Genomic DNA, 7,316 nt, shown 5'->3' with positions numbered 1-7,316 from the left:
TGTCCTGCCCTTCCACAGGTCAGGAAAGGGCAGGGCTCATCCCTCAACCAGCCAAGAGGTGCGGAAACAAAAATCATAGAATGTCCTGAGTTGGAAGGGACCCACGAGGATCATCGAGTCCAGCTCCTGTCCCTGCATATGACAACCCCACAGTTCACACCATGTGTCTGAGGGCTTTGTCCAGTCTTCTTGAACACTGTCAGGCTTGGGGCCGTGACACCTCCCTGGGGAGCCTGTTCCAGTGCTCCAGCACCCTCTGGGTGAAGAACCTTTTCCTCATGTCCAACCTGAACCTCCCCTGACACATCTTCCTGCCATTCCCTCAGGTTCTGTCATTGGTCACTAAACAGAAGAGATCAGCCCCTGCCTCTCCTCCTCCCCTCATGAGGAAGCTGTAGCCGCCATGAGGCCTCCTCTTCGTCTCCTCTTCTCTGGGCTGAACAAACCAGGATGGACAAAAGCAGCAATTGACAATGACTGATGGGCACAGAGCTCAAAGGACAACTCTTCCTGGGAAAAACTTCAGTTCATTCCTTCCTAAGCTGACTTCTCCTTCAGAAGTTTCCTCTGAAGAAGCCTCACAACTCTAATGAGGACAAGGACTCCAACATCTCTCTTCAGTTGTGCACCCTTCCTAGGTGTCTCTCTGGTAGCACTGTGCTGGCTGGAAAGCCTGAGTAGAGCTTCACAGCCATTTAGTTTATATCAGACATATAAAGCTGCTGGTTTCTTTGAAAATCTTAAGCCAGGAAAGGGACATTTCAAAGAAAAAAAAGTACCCATGCCTTAATGAAGATGAGACTCAGCCCCTGGTAAAGAAGTCTATGGGTAGAAGACCAGCCAGAAAAATCTGTTACTGTTGTCCTTGAGAGTAAGAGAATATGAGGTGCAGGCACAGAGCGGTGAAGAAGGGCAACCTACTGAAAGACTAGGACACCTGTAGGCAAACTACCACTGTTTTGTGGAGATGGGGACCTCTTGGGTAACACGCTTGGAAGAAGCACATGGGCATCCTCCAGTGAGGATACAAGACACTGCCACATGACCAAGGTGAGACAAGGCTGATTTTTTATGGGGTGAGAGCTTCCTAAAAAAACAGCAGATCTATGGACAGACCAAGCTGCAACGTGAGATGACCAAGGCCAGGTCAGGTCTCACCCTCTGTTCACCCTCTGCAGAGCCCTCTCAGAGCAAACGCCTCCCAGCTCCAAGACAGGACAGGTTATCTCCTGCTTCAGAGTTCCTCTGGCAAGAGGATTTCCTTAAAATAAATACAGCACAAGGCTTGGGAAATGGCTTCATTACCAACAGGACAACACAGTCACATTATCTTAAGTAACAGAAATTCCTTCTTATCTGTTACACTAGAGTGCACCTCCGAGAGGTGGCAAGGACCATACACAAAGTCTGTTCCCGAAAGGACAGAACAAGCAGATGGTATGGGTAGGACGAAGAGGGCAAAACCACCTACCACGGCCTCCAGAGTGTTCCCAGGGCCATGGACCAGAGCCACCAGGGACTGTAGATACTCTAGTTACCCACATGAGAAGCAATTGATAGTGGTGACAGCTCACTTTGAGTGGTGAGCTCCCATTTCTTGTCTAACACCTCCAAAATCCTTCATAAAGCACCCCATCCATTTTAGCTCCACTGCTTTTCTGTGATGTTGAACTTTCCCTGGTATTTTAAAGAGCATAAGAAGGGATGTGCTTTCATAAATTGCTTTCTTTTGTCCTACTTATCATCTCTGAAATGTCTTCTCACCTTTTCTCTGAAAATGAAGCAATCCTGCTTCTTTGCCCTGTGCATGGGAAATATTATTCAGGCTATGTATGTCTTCATTTGCAATAGAAATGGTAAATAGAGGTTTCCCAGAAATAAATTCCTCTGTAAGCTTAATGCCATTATAAGAATTGCACTAGGAAATAAAAAATAGTAATTCTTAGTTTAAAAGATTCAATTTTTATCATCTTAATTAAAAGAAAAAATCCAGTGCCTAATATACTTACCCAGGTCTTTGTTCATGAGTGTTTATCATTTCAAACCAGGCAAGATACTGGTTGTTTCAATCATGCTCCCGATGAATTTTACATTGATAACACATTTAACCTGAGGGCTACCTACCAGCTTCTGACAGAATGCTGCTGTTGTTCACATTTCCTTTTCAATGTGACATAAGGGACAGCAACAGCTCACACATGAAGGATCTGGGGATCTCCTACACAGGCAGGAGAGGGGAAAGAAAGGATAGCGGCCTTTTCTTCTGATAGCCCAGAATTTTGTCACCGTCATTTATTCTGTAACTTCCAAGCCAGTGAATCGTTAGATTTCCATTTTTCTTCCTTTAAATGTGTTTCTTCAGTACTGCCACCCTGAGGCCTGCAGGCCGGGATGGCCAAGGGGAGCTCCAGGAGGTACCAGAACCTGATCCCAACCTCTTCCCTCTGGAATTCCATCCTAGGGAGTCCTGTGCCTTCTCCCAGGACACACTCAACCTCTTAGCAGAGGGGGCCAGAGGATCAATACCTTCTGTTTTGTCAAAATAGCAGGAAATTAGAAATACTTCCCAATTTCTAATATTTTCTATATACTCCAAAATGAGTCCTTCAGACTCTGGTGTACTCCTGCACAACATTCCACAAGTCTTTGCCCTGTTAGCTTCCACATTAGCCCTGTCTAATGGTTTTCAAGTGGGAGAAGTATTAATTTCTCTTCTCCCCTTGTCAAGGTCAGCGTTTGTCTAAAACTCGATCAGATTTTTCCTTTGCTGAGACAAGTGTATATACATTTTCAAAAGAAGACTCTTCTTCTCCAGTAAACTCTGCTATACTTTTCCTCCAAAATAATTCCGTGCAATAGAAACTCTAGCAGCAGAGAAAAAAGATTGAAAAGGTGATACTGAAATTTAAAAGCCCTTAATATAATTTGACTTTAATGAATAGGATATGCAGGACAAATTAGAACTATTAAAATTATTTCTACTGTAAATACAGTTTGAAGAATATTTTACATAATTATTTATTGCTACAGGCAATTATTAAGCTCATTCAACATATTACAATGCTAACAAAGTCAGTTTACATTGCTGACTATGCTGATCTCAATATGATTTGCAGTATATTGCCATTCTTACATAATGTTGACTGTTTATGAGTATTTTGTCAAAAGTTAAACCTGCCAGTTCGTATCTCACTATAAACAAATGTTCTTAATTGGAGGCAGAGGAGCACTCATTTCTAGAACTATTTTAACTCTTTACTACTTTACCTTTTATTTTAGCAACAAATTTCTGCAAAAGTCTGTCTTAACTGAGAATTCAAACCCAAATGCAAGAGTCAAATTCTTCTCTCCCTCTCATTGAGTAAATTCATTTTTGCACTCAGTACTATCGCCGTTAAAAAAAAACCCTCACAAATTAAGTATATTCGCTATTTAAGTACTGTACCACATATAAATTGATTATAGAAATTTAGCACACTCATGCTCTTTTTGTGACAGATTGAGTGCTTGCTGCCTTCAAATTGTCTTGACCTCCTGGGCTAGATTGGTACTCCAGAAGAAACTTGTCCTTGTCAGCTTGTTTGGACTGCAAATAAACCAGACTTTGCACATGTCAAAAGCAGCTTTTGGTAAAATTGACTGCCCCTGTCCCAAAGCCAACATTTGCTGTGCCCAACATCACATATGCTAAATGCCATTTGAGAGTCAGACAGCAAAAGGCACCTAAGGGGTGCAGCACCAATTCCAGTATTACAGCTGCTCCTTAGGCCAGTGGCTGCAGTTAAGGAAACTGCACTGAAGTTATCAGTTCAGGCTTTTTCAAGCTTATAACTTAATTAAAATAATCTTTCTTGAATAAAGTGTTCTGCATTTACTACTCAGGCACATGTTGAGGCCTTCCAAGTCCAAGCGGAAGGAAACTGGAAGCTTTAGTGGGAAGGCAGACAAGGATGAAGACTCTTTCTGTAGCAGGTAGGAGGGTATGCAGAGATTTAAGGTCCACTCTCACTCATTTTGGAAGCCATGAACTTTATACAGAGAAAGTCTGCAAGAAGCTACGTGCCACCACAGCCTGGCTTCCAAGTCAACTCATCAAAAATCCAGAGTGCTGAAAGTGACTGCAAATTACCTGCCTGGACTCTTTAATTCTGTGGTTTTAACTCTTCCCAGGACCAAGCTGTGTTGCTTACGGGAGACCATAAATATAATTTTCACAGCAGGCTTGCATTTCAAAGGCTACTTCATTAGTTAAGACCTCATTGGTTTATAAAGTTTCAGAGTTCAAAATTGGAATTAAAATCAGTACAGAAAAGGTACGATTTCTACTGTTGTCTCTACAGCTTCATGCATAGAAAGTCTGAAAGTAGAATCCTTCCAGGGCTGTTAGCACAGTCGCTTGCCGTGCAAATTAAGCCCAACGAGAATCATGCGCTTCTTATTTTGCGGCTCAGCTGCGTAACCTGGGTACCGCAGCGATACAAGCGCTTGCACTGGAAGCTTCTGTAAGAAGTCAAGTGATTCTGAATTAGCACTGACATGTCCAAGCTGCGGAAGCAAACAGCGGAGCCAGACGACGAGAACTGCCCCCAGGCAAGTTTCCATGGGGTGGATTTCATGGCCCCAGTCAGGCCTTGGTTTATAAAGGTCCCCAAAAGCTCTTCTGCCCACATCTGTAACCAAGTCAGCAGTTCTGCAGACACAACAAAGCAAGTTCCTAACTCTCTGATTAAAGGAAACATTCAGGAATTAGGGCAAACATGGCCCCTTCTAAACAAACATGTTTTTAATTCACTGCTGAGTAATGCTGGAAGTAGTAACAGAAGCAGAAAATGCAGAATAAGACAGAACAAACATCCTTAATAGAGTGGCATCTAGCCTTTGTGGGAGGAAGTCATCAGACCTCTGGTAGCAATTACCATTTTTTACCGCACTAAGCTTTATTTTTATTATGGCCCCGCTGTTGCTAAGACAGTGCTCTCAAATTACCTTTAATACAGTATGTATGTAAGAACAACAGGTTTGCCCAGTTTATAGGGCCAATTTGTTCTCCAAAGTTTAATATAACGCTGGATTTATATTTTTTAAAAAACCATTCACATTGCTCAACCAAGCCAGTAAAAAACTTCTCCAGTCTAATGATATGTGGATAAAAAGTTTATTTCCTTTCCTGTTTGCAACTGATGCCAAGTCTGAGCAAATCTGTTCTTTGGGGTTGCAGTGAGCACTGCTGAAGTGACAGGGTCAGCATCGAGTAAAGAGGCTGTGCCGAAGGCCTTCCCCACCAAAAATTCAACTCATCTGTCAGTGAGGGAAGGTAAAATAGAAAGGGCAACAGGATTACAAGTTAGAAATGAAGCTGGCTTGGTAAAAAGGGAAAATACCCTGTATAAATAGCCAATGCATTTCAACAAAGATGGGAAAGCAAAGTGTTTCAGCTTGATAGTGATGCTGCTTTGATGCTGAAACGTTGAGCCAGTTAAGATTTAATCCGAAGGAATTAGCAAAAGACATCACAAACAGCACCATTTTTAAGTCAATGATCAGTATTTAAATCACAGTTGTACAGTTATGTATGTAACAATTTCAACTAATCACATCATTTTTCAAACAGCAATGAGATAACATCCTTATGCAGCTTATGACAATGTGAGCCTGTGACTCCCGTTTAGGAAGTTAATATTTCAGGCAGGGAAACCTCTGACCTATAAGACCTTAAGGCTTTTTAAAATAGTCAAGATTTTCGGTGCTTCTTCGGTACTTCCAAAACTCATGCAGCAGTAGCTCTTAAGAGTCTTGAAGTTAAATTCATTCTTGGTTATAGCAAATATTTATTTTGAAGACACAAAATGGTTACTGGAGATGTATCTTCAGAAATCCAGGATAGCTAAACATTTTGCAATCTTTGAAAGCGTTAGAATGGGTTTAAAGCAAAGGTCAGAAAGAATTTTTGAAGACCCAGTTATTAACACCATTAATAGCAAATAGTGCTGTTATCTGAATTGATCAGTTATTGATCAGGATGAGATTATTCATGAGGTGCCCAGCATTACGGAGAAATGAATGAAACCCTCTAAAAACGCTTTAAAAACTTGTGTGTCAGAATGAACTGCCCATTAAAAAAAGTAACTAGCATCACGATTTTTCTTTAATCCTGGTTTTACACTCTATTGTTCTGAAGATTTTCCTAACTTACAGTTTGTCATTAGCGTCCTGATTAATCAACTAAGCCGAGCATCCACACTGTGAATTTTCAAACATTAATTCCAGAAACAGTACAATTTCTTTGCACAGATTTCGTGCATTCCATATTAGTGTGCAGAAAACATTTCATATAGACAAAGTAGTTCGGGTCCTTCCTTCTGGAAGACTTTGCCTAAAAGATGAATTCTTCACTGCAATGTTGAAGACAGCTTTCAGCTTTTTCATAGTGTAGCACTGTTCAGTAAGTTTAGATATTTAAGAGCACTTGAAATATTCAGAAACTGATTCAGAACCACCTGGTTAGCAGATTAAGCACAAGCTGGTTGGGCCTTTCCACTTGTTCCAGTTTCTAATGCCACTGAGGTAGATGGAACATACTTTGCCCCTTCACAATGTTACTAGAACAGTATCCAAAATACGGATTTAATTTTTTTTCAAGATTCTATTTTAATATATTGATAGCTTACAATTGCCTGGAAAACATTTCCTTGAAAACCTGAAGGCAGTTTGAGTGATCAAAATTGCCTCTTCCTGAGCATGTTTACTGCTGATTGGTGAAGGGGGCACCCAAATTTATTTCCAAATAGATACTGCAAGGAAAAAATGCTGACAAACTAACATACATTGCAATTGTACCTAAATGCATACACATTCTCTAGTAATTTCAGTTTTTACGTTGGGGGGCATATTCTGTTGTAAAAACAGTTTGAGATAACAAATGCATTTAACTTTTTACTTGCACATTTTTAAACACTAAACCTTCAAAGCATATTTTTAGTTGGGCCTTTCAAAAATGTCATAAGCCAAAGCTTCTTCAGAATGCAGCCACCTAGGAGAAGTAGCTTCAGTGAAAAGTTCAGCAATTTGATCCAGAGAATTAACACAAGATAAAGTGGCATCTTCACCGCAAGATGGAATTCCTCAGAGAAGGCAGCTTTGCACACTGCAGCATTAGGTACAGGAACGCAGCCTGGCTCAAACAAAGAGAAGCACTAAGAGTAACTAGACAGGTTTTAATTATTTAAGCTCACCTCACCAGGAACAGCTGTTGAAATCTCACCCCAATACCACCTTGTACAACCTGGGTATAACCAAAATCAAGAAAGAAGTCAAGC

This window comes from Columba livia, chromosome 3 (genome assembly GCF_036013475.1).
Source record: "Columba livia isolate bColLiv1 breed racing homer chromosome 3, bColLiv1.pat.W.v2, whole genome shotgun sequence".
In the NCBI taxonomy this organism is placed as follows: Eukaryota; Metazoa; Chordata; class Aves; order Columbiformes; family Columbidae; genus Columba; species Columba livia.
The sequence above is the reverse complement of the archived record's forward strand: the minus strand, read 5'-3'. Positions refer to the sequence as shown.